The 14571-nt window shown below is 33.1% G+C and overlaps 1 long non-coding RNA gene across 4 annotated transcripts in view; it reads right to left on the bottom strand.

Annotated features, from left to right (window-relative positions):
* LOC143666321 (uncharacterized) overlaps positions 1-14571 on the bottom strand; it is a 247769-nt gene that overhangs the window by 172614 nt on the left and 60584 nt on the right. For all 4 annotated transcript variants that reach the window (XR_013167525.1, XR_013167523.1, XR_013167524.1 and 1 more), the window contains exon 2: positions 7976-8085. This is a non-coding gene — a long non-coding RNA (uncharacterized LOC143666321). The remainder of the gene's footprint in view (positions 1-7975; positions 8086-14571) is intronic.

The following is a 14571-nucleotide window of genomic DNA, read 5'->3' as shown; positions in this document are numbered from 1 at the left end:
TTTATTGTGGACTTTTAAAATACTGCAGGTTTTGAGAGCAGTGACAAAAACAAACGGGGCAGGGCTATCCAGGAACATATGACACTTTCCATCAATTTAATATATTATGTCTAGAGATAATAAGTCAATTAAATAATTTGTCAGAGCACATAACTGACTGCACAACCAGTGGACAGCAGCATGCATCCTGTCTCTCTGGGGCCTGCGGCTTAGCTGGGTTACCCTTTTGGCTGACCCTGGACATCTTATAGCCTGAGAACATCTTCTTGACAATAACAAATTTAAAATTCTAAAACAAAAAGGCGGTAAGTCATCTTAAGGTCTTCAGTTATTAGAATTGTTCAGTTGCGGAATTATTCTTTTTTGAAGAAGAAGAATTTAGCTTTTAATACATTGCTAGTAATGTGTTTACAGATTGCTGGAGTTGGTACTACATTTCTGGCGCAGAATTTAGACAAGCATGGCTTACACTTTGTGAATTACTGCTGCCTTTGAGCTATGAGTTACACATATTTCAGTCAACAGATAATATTAAGCCAGTTGAAAACAAATTGTCCTTTACCAAAAAAGCAAATTGGGCAAGGGGATGGAGTCACTTTTTAAAGTTGGTAACATAGGGGACTCTGTGTATTTTTGGTTACTGGAAGAGTAGCTAGTTGAAAAGATATTATAATTTCTAAAATATTCATCATAAATATTAAAAATATCTTCCAAATGGGTCTTGGCTTATACCTAATATATAAAATTGACAATTATTTTCTGATTCAAAAGTCCATATATATTTTCCTCTTTATATTATATTATTTCCTATGCATTTATTTCATTATTCAGTAGCAAATTATAAGTTTGTGCGTCTTTGTGTTAATAAACTCAAGTGTCATATTTAATTCACAATGATTTGATTTTATATATATTGAAACATATTCATTTGTTTGATTTATGAGTCCATTTTGATAAGGATTCCAATAATTATATTCTGGTGTTTATTTTCCCATATCAGCCTCAGCACTCTGGGTTATTTTGAAAACATCTCTAAGAAAAAGGGGAGAATATATTTGTAAGCTTAATATCTCAGTTGATAGTATTGGTAGCCTGTGTCCTTCTACTTTAAGTGTGTTCCATCAATCAATAGTATCAGCATCACTTAGGAGCATAGTAGAGTCAGAATTTGCATTTTAACAAGGTCCCCATCTATTAAGGTTTGAAAGGCACTGGTCCATGCAACAATTTTCCTCTTGCTTCCTCTTTGCTAACAGAACCCATATTTTGCTCAGTTTTTGGATGGTCATGTGAATAACAGTCCTCTCTGACCCCAGGGGCCAACTTTGATAAGATAAAGAAAGCATGATGATTTAATTTCCCTTGTCTGTGATTGTTTAAGCAAAGTGCAATAGGAAATCTCTTAGGGTTTATAGATAGATAGATAGCCTTACTCTTAAAAAGACACGTAAATTAGACTAGCTCCTCTTTTGTTCGGGAATATTTTTCTCCAAGCAATATCTGTGCTGACTACAGCCCTCTTGTGACCATGAGGAGAAAGATAAGGGAAGAACGGAGAAGCTGAACTTGAATCACTAAAAGTCCTTCAGCCTCAGAAGTCCTCTGCTTCCAACGCTCTTGTTAATGAGATGACGAACTCTTGGTCATTGACCCGCTTTCAGATGGCCTATTACTTGTCTTAACAGATATATTAGCTTATAATGATGGTTGAAATCAATAGATTAGCCCCATTATTTATCTTTAAATCTCCATCTTTTAAATTAGTGAATGACAATAAGATGTTTCCAAAGGAATGCCAGGCTCTAAAGAAGATTTACTTCTTTGATGATAATTACAATAGAGGTATAGTCAAATTTCCCTGTGTGAGATTCTCTGTTATTTAAGATTAAATTTATTGGTTGTATTTGCTTTCTATGTTCTATTCTTTCAATTTTGGAAAAAAAAAGGGCCAAACAAAATTTAGCTCATATAATTTTGGACTGAATACAGATTTTCAGTTTTTAGTGACTTCCTTAAATAGCACATATAATTTCACTGTTAAGCCATTTGGTTTCTTATAAACATCACTTTGTGAAAGCCCAAATTAAGAGAAGAACTAGGATTTATCATCCATCCCTACTGTAGTCCATTTAACAGGATTTTTCATTACATATATGTTTGCAGCTAGATCTCAGTAATATAGTATTATAGGTTAAAAATACATTCATTATAAATTGATGTTATATCCATGTGAATTAATATGTAAGTATATATATAAAACTAAAAGTTATTTTGGCTAAGAATTTTATCTATAGCAGTGATTCTTTATCCAGGATGTATACTAAAATTACTTAAATTGCTTTACAAAGTACTAATGTACTTCCCAAGTCAATTAAATCAGAATCTCTGAGAAAGGGGTCGGAGCATTGCTATTTAAAAAATAATCTCTATGCCATTCAAGTGGGCAGCATTTGAGACTCACAGGTCTTTAGCATGCCATGAAATACTTATGTCTGCTGTCCCTAGCAATTGTTCCTCTATTGTTTATAGACAAGATCTGGCATTATTTTGATTTCATAAAACTCATTTTCTGAAAGAATTTCAAAAACTGCTTAAAGCAGTGTCAAGACTATTAACATCTGAGATTAGAAGTTAACTAATTTACTAACCCCTTGATTACTAGCATTCCATCACCATAAAAAAGCATGTTCTCAAATAAAAATCTTTGAATTTTAAGTTTGGGTTAGAACTGGCTATTTCAAATTCATAATACAAATTAATTCCATATTACAAACACTTAACACATTATTGGAAGAATAAACAATTTAATCCAAAGTTTGATTTTACAGAATCTGGATAGCTAAAAGTTTTTGTACAGAGCTCAAGTTTTAATTTAGGAGCCTATACTACCTCAAATGCCTATACATATGGTTGCTACATTAATGCTAAATCATCTTACTTAAAAAAAAGAGAGATAAAAAATTAAGAATTGACATTTAATTTCAAGTTAAATTAATGAAAATTAAATTGATGAAATAATTCAGTTCCTCAGTTGTACTAGCCACATTTCAAGAGCTCAATAGTCACATGTGGCTAGTGACTTCCTTGTGGACAGAGCAAATATAGAATATTTCCATCAGCATAGAAATTCTACCTGGTAGTATTTGTCAGATATATTGTACAAAGACTCCAGGACCAAAATTTTATTTGGAGGAACTGCATAAATGTTTAGCAAACTAAAGCAATTGCTTTATCACTCTAGTGCATGTCTGTATATCTCTTTCTTATTTCTTTGGTCAAAATCATTATTGCTTATCAAAGTTATAGTGTTTTTCAAAACTGGCCATGGGATTATTTCTGTCCCTATATGTTATTTCAGAACTCTGCCCCTTCCCTTCATGCAATACAATCTATTTCCCTTTCCCTTCTACCTGGGTGTTTGTGACTTCTCCAGACAATAGACCATGGCAGATGTGCTGGTCGGGAACTTCCAAAGTAAGGTCAGTAGAATGTTAGGCTTTGGTGTGAACTTCTCTCTTTCCTGGTAAACTTGTTCTTGAAACCCAGCTACATGTGTAAGGAGGCCCTGAGTACCTGGAGAAACCACAGGTACGTTTCATCCAACAGCCAGCATCAACCTCCAGAAGAGGGAGTGAGCAAGCCTTCAGAGGATTCCCAGCCCCTGCCTTCAAATTCCTCTGACTAGAGTCCCACACATCATGGGGACCTCCACTTTGGAATGTGCCTTTATTGAATTCCTGACCCACAGAATCTGTGAACATAAGAAATAAATGTTTTATGCCACTAAATTTGGAAATTTCACAAGTGAATTAAATGTACTTACTCAAATCTTAAAAACTTCATTCAATGTGTAAATTAATCTAAGACTTGAGTAAATGGGTACATTTGCTGATCAGTAGAGAAACGCTGAGCTTGCTTTCGGGTATAACTATGTTTGAACCCTGATAAAATGCATCCTTGTCAAATTACTTAAACTTTCTGAGGTACAGTTTGCCCACATTAAAAACACAAACAAATATTCCTATTTCACATGAGATTATGATTAAACAGAAAACTCTTCCTAGTGCTTAGCGTAATGTAGATGATCAATGAAGTTTTACGTATGTTATTGTAACATATTGTTTCAATTTGTTAATACTGTGAGAATGCAATATGCCAGAAGTGGACTGGCTTCTTTGTTCACAAAGGGGATTTATTTGGTTACCAATTTGCAGTTCTAAGGTTGTGCAAATGTCCAAATTCAGGCATCAATAAAAGGATACCTCACTCGAGAAAGACCAATCATGTCCAGGGTTTCTCTGTCACGTGGGAAGGGCACATGGTGACATCAACTGGCCCTTTGTTTTGAAGTTTTCATGCTTTCAGCTCCTGGTTCAAGTGGCCTCCTACTGAACTTCTTCTGCCTGTCTCCAAGCAGCTGAACTCTGCTCTCCATGTCAGCTCTTTTAAGGACTCCAGTCAACTAACCAAGACCCACCTTGAATGGGCGGGGTCACATCTCCACGGAAGTAATCTAATCAAAAGGTCCTTCCCACTATTCGGTGGGTAGCATCAGGATGGACTTAATCTAATTAAAAGTCCCACCCAAACAATAAGTCTACCTCCACCAGATCGGATTAAAATAACATGATTTCTGGGGTACATAACAGTTCCAAACCAGCCCATATATGTCTTGGAAGACCAGGAACTTACTTTATAATAATAATAGTAATCATGAATATTTACATAAGTGATTGCTGTGTGAGATTCGATGTAAGATGTGTGGCACAGGTTGTCTCAAGTAGTAATTTATTTAGTACTTTATTTCATTTTTTTTGAATTCAAATACATGTCTCAGAAATTGATAATTTATTCATTCAATGTACAAGCATACCCACGTTTCAGATATTCTGTGAGCTGTTGTTCATAAAGTTCAAAATTGAGACAACAATATAGATGAAAGGTGACATAGAGAAAATTTCAAATTGCTGTACATGTCTCTTTTATGGACAAGAATTCCTAATTTCAAGAACAAATCTGAGTTTCCATTGTCGACCCTTTTGCTTCATTTAAATATAGGCTTATGCTTATTTTATGACGAGTATGCATAATGATGCTAAATACATGAAATAATCTCCGATTCATCTAAAACTGATTAGCCCTTTAGTTTCCATATACAAGAATAACAAATGGTGTAAGTACATTCATAAGACATTTTATTATTATAGATCAAGTTTCAAGAACATTTTTGAAAGGTGATATTTTATTCTATACAATATGCCCTCTATCAGCCTATTAAACAGCAAAAAGGACAATCTAAGATCATCCTAACATGTTCTAGATGACGTTTTTAAAATGTGTACAAAACAAGGTGTATCAGTGGTCCAGGTCATAGAAAATTAATACTGAGTGCAAGTTGGAAGTCTGTGAGTATATTTTTCCATAATTTCTAAATTTAAATATCATCTATTGTCTCATCCTTCTTTCATTCCTCTAGAGATTACAAAAATATATTTATAATCTGTAGTCCTAGGGCAAGGTGTTTCTAGTGATAGCAGAGAAACTGCCGTTTCATTGGATTCTCCAAAATGTGAATAAAGAATATAATTTCTTCATTATGCAATCACCCAGGCTCCTTCTTAGGTGCCATATGATTTAAACTCAGTCACATTTAACATACAGGTTTTCACTGTACTAGTAGGGAGATTCCTTACTTTGTCCTGTGTTTTATGTAAGGAGGCTTGCTTTTGTTTACACTGTGCTTCGTAGTCTCAATATTGGAAGTTTTCTATTTCAGTTTCTCTACTGAATAAAAGTCCTAGGCTAGGGAAAGAGATATGGCCTAACAGAATGCAATGGACGACATGACCTAAGGGTCTAAATAATCCATAATACTTAATCTCTATCACAGAATGTTGACCAAGTCTCTTTTCAGTCTGAAGCTTTGCCTCTATTTGCCTAGTTAGCTGATGCCTTCCATTCCTCAGTCTTTCTGTGTCTCTGATGTATGAATTGTCTTGTTTCTCACTAGTATTCTCTCTCTGTACTCAATGGGTATTCAACTTTCTTTGTTCTTTTTCCTCCTTCATCTTCAAAGGAATATTGAAATCTCCTCTTTTGCAATTTTTTTCCTTGTTTTCTTTGCCTTTGTTATCTTGTTTTATTTACTCATAATAGCAAGAGTTCAAGAGAGAGCAGAGATAAATACATGTTCAATATTCTATGTATATTCCGAAGTTATCCCATATATAAAATACACATTTCCTTTGCACTGTCCTGATTTTATGCATATTAGCTAGTAAAATTTCAGATTTTAACACCAAAAATTACATAGTGAAATTATATTCCTGGTTATTGTTTTAGCCAAATTTTGCAGTATTTAATTCAGATTCCTAATGAGAAGGAGTGTGATATTTAGCAAATGACTTTTATGAAGTCTACCTGTGTCCTAATTTTACATAGAGATGCCAAATGTATTTTCACTTTTCCAGTATGCTTATTCCTAGAGCTTTCTCATTTTGAATCATCTTATATAAGTCTACAATCAAGCACCACACTATTCATTCAGTTCATTTGTTTATGTTATTTCTCCTTGCTGTGTCAAGGGCTTTCTCTAATTTCCCATTTAGTTTAATTGTAATAATCATTCAAGATCCTTCTAAATCACTACTAACCATACCTCAAGACATTACTTCTAAGCAATACTACAAATGCTATGTTGCTACAACTTCTTCAACACTACTGAAATACTGCTTTTGCCTTGCTTTAAAACCAAGACAATTTTCAAGTCATCAGCTCACTTGAACCCACTGTCAATATCTCCACTGACTATCCCCATTGACTATCTCCTGAACCATACATAGGAAATCTCCATCTGGTTTCCTGCCACCTGTCTCCTATAGGTCATTTTACATACTTCTACAAGAATTGCCTACCTCAACATTCCCTTGAAGTAATTTTCTTTCTGAAAAACATCTCTTGGATTCCTTATAGCTACAGAATATAACCAAGCACCATATTATAGCCAGTCCCCAGTTTTGCCATAGCCTGCCTTTCTGACCTCTTTAACTCCTCCATTTCCCCATTCCCATGTCACTACCCCAAGGCCTATTTATTGCACTATAAAATCACAGAAAATGCGGCTTCATTTCCAAAGGGGTTAATCCTTAGATACCGAAATTCCTAAACCAAATAATTAATAATTTGGTAGTGTTTATGAACAGCTAAATGTGTTTATTATTAATATTTAAACAACTTAAAGACAGACCATTTAAACAAGCTTGATTAACATAAAAGAGGTAAAGTGTATTAATAGAAAATCATTTATTTATGACAGTAAAAAAAAGTATTGAACCAATGTTTTGAAGGATCACCCGATTATTATTCTACTGGTAGATGCAATTGGATTGGTCAATAATTGAATAATGGTGGACAGGAGAAGAAAAAATAAAAAAAGACTCTGATATTTGTGCCTTGGTGATTTGAAAGGCAGCAGTGCCAGTATTACAATTTAGGGAATGAGTAAGAAGGCAGGTTTAGGAAAACTGTTGCGTTCAGGTTGGAAACATGTTGGAGTGCTTCCAAGGATACCCTTGTGGAGACATGAAAGCATGACTGGAAGTGTGAACATTAAGATTTGAAGAAAGATTAAGATTGGAAATAAGCATTGGAAATCATTTAAATTTGGGTAAATGTCCCAAAGCCATTTAAACCATTGAATGTTATATTTATTTGTGTCATTATTTAAGTGGTATCTATGTTATACAAAGCTAAGCTTTTTCACTGTGGCATAATTACCCAAGTCAGAAATTTCAGAAAATGCATGAATTCCTCAAATGATCCATTTGTTACATTTCTTTATACTTTTCTTCAGTTACCTGTGCTAAAACTATAACAACTGCACACATTTTAAAACAAACTAAAGAGCTATATTATTATTTAAATCCAGAAAAAAAATAATACATAATGTAGTAGATGCTTTCTGATATTCAAATACCTTTTGAATGGTGGTATACAATACTGAGCCTGTTGGTTGTCATGGCAACTGCATCTCAAATTTGGAGCATAAAATCTTCATTTCTCTATGAATTTCCAAAAGAGAAGACACTATAAAACAGAAAATTATATAAAGGCTCCTTTATGTTTTATTTTGATGTAGTAAATGCAAATACATTTCATGCAGTGTAAAAACAGTTCAATTAAAGTCCTAAATAATCTTAGTGTACACACCCATTTTTAACAACAGAGGCCTGAAGCAAATTATATATTAGCTACCAGATAGTCAGCTCCATCTCCTACTAATAGTAATGTTCTGGTCAGTAATTATTAAGTTTTTTTTTTTTAAGATAATTATGACTCTCTACTGTTCCACTGAAGCTACTACATCCATAGCATGTATTAAGTGACAACTCAAAATTTTCAGATATTTTAACTTGTTCTGTGACTTCAAGACGCTTAATTTCATAAATGAATAGCCTCCATTTATGTTCCCCCCATATAACATAAAATCAACTTCTGCACTGCAATAATAATTTACACACTGAAACTGTATTTTGTTTATTACATCAAATATATTGTGATTTCCCATTCCCAGTAAGTTTTCTTATTTTTAATTTGTACCAAAGCAAGTTATATATTGGCATGTAAGAGGATATAGACCTATTTTAATGGTAAACAGTTTCAAAGGGTAGAAATATGAAAAAGAGAAATTACAGATTTGAACAACAATGGAAGGCTCTGATTCCTATATTGGTGGAAAACGTCTTCTTACGTGGAGCAGCCACACAGAATTTAAGTAAACACATAATAGAGAAAATTTCCAAGAGAATTCTTTATTTAATATACCTACATGAATATTAGCCCTAGTGAATTCCAATGTCCTCTCTTATCTGAAAACTTCAATGGATCTTTAAAATCATTTGCCTATTACAGACATACAAAAGGAAAATCATGGCATAGGATAATGATACATTCTTAAAGCCAAGACTGGCAAAAGCCATACTTTTGTAACTAAGGATTTTTTTAATCCAAAAAATACTTTAATAAGTTACATATAAATAATCAGAACATAAGAATTTACAAGTCAGCATTGGCCTCCTTTAGAATAAATTTTTATGAATATTTCAAGCAATGCTAGGCAAAAAGTGGCAGCACTGATTTCCTCCTTGTTAAGGAAATACGTAATATACACAGCGAGTGACAGCGTACAGCCTTATGTTGCTGGAGATAGCCCTTTCTTCTGTTTGTGACCGCATGCAACTAGCGAATGAACCATTTGGGTTGAAATGACTGGTTTTGTCACCCTTCTGCTTTTGCTGAACTCACTATTTTAAAAATCTGAATCAATAAGCCATTCAGGTAGTTGTGCAGATATGACTTTTTATTCTTAGGTCGATTTGACATGCGGTGGATTTTAGTATGAATCTAATCAGAGAAGAAGCCCATATCCAACCAGTGAGCTTCAGGCTGAGATTTCATTTACAAGGAAGTCCAGGAATCCATGTATTAAAATGTGACTCTGCTGTAACAAAGGAAAAAAAAACATCACGTTGTTTAAAGGTACCCCCAAAAGCCAAGATTTGATTACAAATTTATGAAAACTTTCCAAGTACTAATCATCCTGTTTTTAAAGCCAGGCCTAATGACACAATTTCTATTTTATGTATATTTTATCTTAAAGTCACTATTGCATTCATTATTATTTAAAATGGTCAGATGGCTGTGCTATATATTTGAAGGAGTAGGTTTGTGCTTAGCAGATTAATAAAACATAATTTCAGCACTTAAAAGTTATGTGATCTTCGATTTTTATCTGAAAAATAAAAAAAACTATAACTCAGAAAGCTGTTGTGAGGAATAAATAAAACAGTAAAACACTTGCACCTGGCACTAAGCAGGCATCCTCCCTCCCCACTCCTCATTTTGGTCTCAAATAGTCATTTACCTTGAACTTCACCTATCATTAATACATGCATTCTGCTGGAAAACAAGAAAGGAATCAGGCTCAAGATGTTTTAAATAGACAAGTAAAATTTCTTAGAGCAAGCATTTCAAGTAAATTATAAATAGCACAAAGAAACCCATATAATGATCATTTTTGAAACATCTGCATGAACTAAAAAAACATCTAAGTAAATAGAAGAGTAAGAAATGTGATTATTTTTCCTGTGGATATTTGGCTGCAGCACCTACCCTTTGATTTTTGTAATTTTATCATTATGCTGCAACTGCTTTCATTCTAAATTATTCATTCAGCACAAGCTAGCAATGGAAGGCAGTGCCTTTTTTCAGCTAAAGATTCTCTGACATTAAGAAGGCTGTTTAAATGAAACAGGTTGTTTTGTGTCTTTTTTTTCTAGCTCCATTTTATGGTCTGAATAATTGTTGCCTTTGGACAAGACGTATCACAGCTTTAAAGAAATGCTACACATAAACTAATAGAAATTACTTGTCTTTGAGCCATATTGTTGAATGGCAACTAATTTCTTTTCTTGGATCTCTCTTTGTCTGGGGACAATTTTATTGAAAAGCCTGTAATGAAAATAACACAATAAATAATGGTCTCTGCTACTCTCGATACTCTGAATGGTTGCATGTTTGTAGAATGTGTATGCTCACATGATTAGTTTTCTCAGTTTATACTTTCAAACGTGAAATCAAGTGTAATATTTGGGTCTTTATCAGTGCAGACCATATTAATATATGTGGCATGCTGAAAGTCAGCAATTGTTTATGCATTAATAATTTTTAAACTGAAAAAATTATTAAAAATGATAAAATAACTCCTCAAATTCAATATCGTACACAAATTTTTTCTTCTTATCATTAATCACTATTTGTATATATTTTTCTTTATTTGGTCACTTTTGTTGCCTTTATTAAATGCATGACTTTGTTTTGTTCACTTCTGTATCCAAATTGCCTTATATATTAGGTATTCAACAAATATTTCTTGATTTGGAGAATGAATAGATAAATGCTTACAACATATTAAGTGCTCAAAAATTCCTGTATAATATTGGATTATTCTTTTTTTTTTATTTTTCTCCTATAGTTGCAAAAGAACATTCTTTTTCTAAAGTTTCGTAATGCTTTCACTCCACAAAAAATTTCAGAATTGCATGCTTCTTTTTTAACACTAAAATAAATTCCCCATTCCCTTAGAATTTTATTTTCATACAGTATGTTTTCCAAAATTGCACATTGTATAAAGTTCAAGGATTTGGTGAAAAAAAATTCTCAAAGGTTTAATTTCATAGGGTTTTAAAGTGTTCTGTGCCCTGTGTGCTCTGATGTTTAAAATGAAAGTCCATTTCAGACCTGGGTCTGAAACTAATTGCAATCTTGCATCAAAATTCTTTGGATTCTTCATGAAGTGTTTCATATTTTCCACATTATTTAATGTCTTTCAATTCAGTCATCTAAAATAAATGTGGCTATAAACATTGAACTACTAAAAATCTCATTTATTTAATGCTATTACTTTAGCCTTTGGCATAGTTTTTAGCAAGTAGCAGTGATTTCTCACTATAACCTAAATCTGTTTTTAAAAAAAGTTTTTAAATAAGAAGAGACCCAAAACTAAAAACCTCTGAATTCCAATTAAATGAAGTTAAATGTACAATATCTTGCAAAACCCATAAAAGTTGTGAAAACTCTTCCAGACACATTAATCAGCTAATTATTTCTCAAAAAAAAAGTGCCTGATTGACTCCTAACAGGCAAAGATATTTAATAGGTGAAGATAAATTTAATGGTAAGTGAATATATGACTTTTCTTTCCATTTTTGTTTATTTTTTAATTGCTATATACTTGGGAATTGAATAAAGTATAAGTTATTACTACTACATAGAGGAATTACAAGTAACTATTCAAATGGCCTATGTTTGAGAAAGAAAAATATTAAATAGACTTAAATGGGGTCTAATTTTCTTTGTTTATTTTCTTCTTATTCAATTCCTAGACCCCAGTAAAAGTCTAGGAATGGGCAGCACAATTGTAGTATCATAATACATCTTGTAGTATATCTTGAAAGTCAATTTTAAGATGTTCAGGTAAGACAGATTTGCTGACTCAGAGTCTACTCCAGTCTTTCAGCACGCGTTTTGTAAAAAGGGGAAAGTCAAAAACCAAGTTCCCTAGACTCCATTTGACACAGAGTTCCCACGTGATCATTTATGGAAAATGATCCTATAAAATGATAATGGAAGTAGGGGGATTAGAACTTGTGGTGGAAGTATTTGATTTTTCTGAAATAGCTGTGTTAAATTTTCCTGCTGATTTTTAGATACCTAGGTCTAAGGCAATATGCACTAGCAAAGGTGAAGTTCGGTTGCTGTGTAGCATCCAGGCTTGATATTTCCTTTTTCCATGTACTGTAAACTTCTAAAATTCTCTGATAAATCTAGTAACAGTGGATTCAGTGATTGGAGACTTAGTTTTCCAGAGTTGTTGTATCAAAATACCACAGACTGGTTGGCCTAAACAATAAGAATTTACTGTCTCACAGTTTTAGAACCTGGAAATCCAAAATCAAGGTTTAAGCAGTAGGATGCTTTCTCCAAAGTCCATAGCATGGTGGCGTGTCTCACCGGCACACATAACTCAATCTGTGCCTGCTGCATGGCCGTTTCTCTCTCCTCCTGGGCCTGAATTTCCTTAGACGGACTCCAGTCACATTGGACTAAGGCACATAGTAATTCAGTTTGGTGTCCTCTTAACTAATAACATCTTTAAATGTTAACAAATGGGTTCACACTCACAGACCTGGGATTTAGGACTTGAATATGTCTTTGTGTTGGAAATGATTTAATACAGAACACTGACTAAATTATCAACACATAAACATAAGTTTCTGAAACCATATACTTTCTGCTTCAAAACATTATATAATTAAAAAAAAAATTAATTGCCCTTCTTCTTAGATACAGTTTCAGTTCTCCCTTACAACTATGTCCCTAATTCCTTGAACAGTTTTGTAACACACAAGTTTCTCACTTAGTAATATGAGTGAATGACTGAGTAAATGGGTGAATAAGTGAATAGCAGTATAATACAAACTGGATAAAGACATAAATCTCTTTTTAGTTCTATAACCAAATCAACCTCTTGATTTAGATCAATCTAAATCAATTTAGATTGATCTTAGATCAATCTCTCTAAGATCTAGTTCCTTTACCTACAAATTTGATGTAATAATAGTTTTTACCTCACAATTTTATTATAAGAATTAAATGAAATGATTTCCTTGTAACACTCCAACAGATCGCTGGTCATACAGTTTGCAGCATAAAGGTCAGTTATTACTGTGGTTTACAGCCCTGAGATTATCATTTTGACGAATACTAGCAAGGTGTATAAGCAAAACAAGGATATATTAATCAAATCCATCAATTGTGGAAATCATGATCTTTGTTGCTGTAATAAGGCTGCTATTTTCACATGAAAATGTCCACAAAAATTTAGGAGTTTATGAATTATTGCAAGAATATAATCAGAAATTGTTTCAGTAGTCCACATTGTAGGTTCACTATTCCCGTGTATGAGGATGATTTTATCAATGTAATTTTAGCTCCCTAACCATATTTTGTCTTGATGAATGTTGCAATTATATAGCAATATATGTCAACACCAGACATGCCAGAAATGTTACTAATTTTCATTTCAAGTTTCTAGTCAAGTTAAACATATCATTCCTAGTCTGGTTTAAATAATACACACCAACATTAATAATATTTTCTTCTCTGTTTTAGCCAATGACATGCATATTACTTCTTAAAATATCAGCAAATCTCTTAGTCATGACACTTTAGTGTGACAATTGTTTCTTCATTAAAAACTCCTGCTAGCATGATATTGAATATCTGAACACAGTGTTTATTGTTGCTGAAATGAGTTCCAAAAATATTGAATATTTTTCCGTAATGATCTTATATGCAATCATTTAACTAAACACTAACTCTTTGAAGAAAAATGGTGGTAAGGGTATTAAAATTATTCTGTTAACAACAGCAACCTACTGCAGTGGTAGCAGGAGTATTGATAATAATAATTTCTAATATGTAAAGAGCACCCATATGCTCCAGAAATATTTTACATGCATTATTTTCAGTTAATCCTTACAATAATCTGTGGATAATCTATTAAGTTTACAGAAAGAGAAACTAAGGCTTAGAGCAAATAATATCATTTCATACCCACAAGATAACATTACTAAAAGGAAAAAAAACATTATTAAAAGGAAAAAAGAACAAGTGTTACAAAGGATGTGGAGAATAGGGGCACACATTCATTGCTAGTGGGAAGGTAAAATGGTGCAGCTCTTATAGACAAGAGTTTGGCAGTTCCTCATTAAGCTAAGTATAGAACTATCATATGACCCAGCAGTCCCACTACTAGGTATATATGTAGAATAATTCAAAGCAGGCATGCAACTAGATATTTTCACACCAATGTTTATAGTGGCATTCTTCACAATAGCCCAAAGAGGGAAACAACCCAAGGGTCCATTTATTGTATGAATGAATAAACAAAATGTGGAATATGTATACAATGAACTATTACTCAGCCTTAAAAAGGAAAGAAGTTCTGAT

The sequence above is a fragment of the Tamandua tetradactyla genome, chromosome 22, assembly GCF_023851605.1.
Source record: "Tamandua tetradactyla isolate mTamTet1 chromosome 22, mTamTet1.pri, whole genome shotgun sequence".
Classification (NCBI taxonomy): domain Eukaryota; kingdom Metazoa; phylum Chordata; class Mammalia; order Pilosa; family Myrmecophagidae; genus Tamandua; species Tamandua tetradactyla.
This window is presented reverse-complemented; position numbering and strand designations above follow the sequence as displayed.